General features: G+C 34.2%; 2 non-coding genes across 2 annotated transcripts; both read left to right on the forward strand.

The window, feature by feature from the left end:
• Window positions 1-940: 940 nt before the first annotated feature.
• Window positions 941-1,013, forward strand: trnav-cac (transfer RNA valine (anticodon CAC)). Its single transcript has one exon. It is a non-coding gene; the product is annotated as a tRNA-Val (tRNA).
• Window positions 1,014-1,184: 171 nt separating this feature from the next.
• On the forward strand, window positions 1,185-1,257 carry trnav-uac (transfer RNA valine (anticodon UAC)). The gene has a single exon. It is a non-coding gene; the product is annotated as a tRNA-Val (tRNA).
• The last annotated feature ends 731 nt before the right edge of the window (window positions 1,258-1,988 follow it).

Here is a 1,988-nt window from a genome sequence, read left to right on the forward strand (position 1 = left end):
TGTTGATTTTATTTTTGAACCATTTTTTATTGTAAAGTGTTGATTTTATTTTTGAACCATTTTTTATTGTAAAGTGTTGATTTTATTTTGGAACCCTTATTTATTGTAAAGTGTTGATTTTATTTTTGAACAATTATTTATTGTAAAGTGTTGATTTTATTTTGAACCCTTATTTATTTTGAAGTGTTGACTTTATTTTGAGGTGTTGATTTTATTTTTGAACCCTTATTTATTGTAAAGTGTTGATTTTATTTTGAACCCTTATTTATTTTGAAGTGTTGACTTTATTTTTGAACCCTTATTTATTGTGAAGTGTTGATTGTCTGAAAGACCTTACACATGAATTGCCCCATACGGGGTTTGAACCGATGACCTCAGCATTACCAGCACGGTGCTCTAACCTGCTGAGCTAACTCACCTACCTTACAAACCATTGAGTTTCCATGGATTTAAGAAGAACTCACATGATCTTACCACAATGAAGATTTGATAAAAGTGCTTATATTCTAATGTTTTTCAAAACAACATACATAATATTTTATTTTCCAGAGATTTTGTATCTCAAAGTGTTGATATTATTTTTGAACCATTTTTAATTTTCAAGTGTTGATTGTATTTAAGAGATATTTTTATTTTATTTTAATGTGTTAATTTTATTTTTGAACCATCTTTTATTTGTAAATATTGATTTTATTTCATAGCCATTTAGCCAAGTCTCTGTAGAACCATTTGTCTCTGCTTCAATACATTTTTTGATCCCAGGCTTAGTTTATGGACTGTAATGTGAAATTAGGCACAAGTCTGACAGTTTGTTCACCAAGTTACTGTGCTCTCTGAGAGGATCTGTGGTTTAAGTATTTGACATTGTTCCATGCCCATCGTTGACGTTGCTCTCCAACAAAATGTGGATCATCTACCAGGAACACTGTAAAGCGCATGAGTTTCTGTAGTGTAGTGGTTATCACGTTTGCTTCACACGCAAAAGGTCTCTGGTTCGAAACCAGACAGAAACAGATTTTGCATGTTCTATTCATCACAGGTGTTTATTAAAGGTCAACAAGGTTTCTCTGGTGGTCTGTACTCTGAATCCAGGCATCTGAGTGCAAACCTCAGTTGAAATTTTCATGTTGCATCTCACATCATCAACTTTGGAACCTCAAACTGAAACAAAGCAGAGAAGTTCAGTTCCTGTAGTGTAGTGGTTATCATGTTTGCTTTACATGCAAAAGGTCTCTGGTTCAAAACCAGACAGAAACAGTTTTTGTTGGCTATGCATCTCTTGGGGTGCAGTGAGACAAGAGCCTTCCTCTTTCGTGATGGTTCATTTGCCAATCGACTTCAATGTAGGCTTCTTTGAAATCGAAGCTACTTTACTTCAATTACCAATTCTATGGCGTAATGCTCATGTGTCAAACTCGTGGCCCCCCCAGCATTTTATAGGCCAATGATTGACTTAAAATAGGTTTTGAGCACAAATTGACTACAAACTACATCTCCCATAATGCATTCCGATTGTTACCAGCCAACATTACGGCTTCTCGCCACTAGAGAGCAGCAGAGTCACCTCAAGCTGCTTATTGATTTTCCCAGCGAATAAAACTGAGACATGGACAAGCTAACATCAAAACGTCCAAGAAAAGAAAAATCGATTTACAAGTAAGACTGTGAATGAAGATGTGTGTGAGTTGGTGTCAGGGCAGAAGGTCGCGTTAGACTTTTTTTGTTATCCTTATCTTGACCGACAACATAATTTTTTTTTTTTTAAAAATCGGTTATGTAGCTACTATTTTTACCCCTGAAATTACATTCATATTAACATCGGCTATTTAGCCGCATTTTATGCGGTTTAGTTAATATTCACCGTGAATCCAGATCCCATCACAAATTAAGCAGATAAATGTATCTACATCTTTATAGTGACAAAAACCACTGACTGTAAATATTGATTTTATTTTTGAACCATTTTTTAATGATTCAAAAATATATAT

The sequence above is a fragment of the Poecilia latipinna genome, unplaced genomic scaffold (assembly GCF_001443285.1).
Source record: "Poecilia latipinna isolate Pla-1442-1.1 unplaced genomic scaffold, P_latipinna-1.0 Scaffold385, whole genome shotgun sequence".
Lineage (NCBI taxonomy): Eukaryota > Metazoa > Chordata > Actinopteri > Cyprinodontiformes > Poeciliidae > Poecilia > Poecilia latipinna.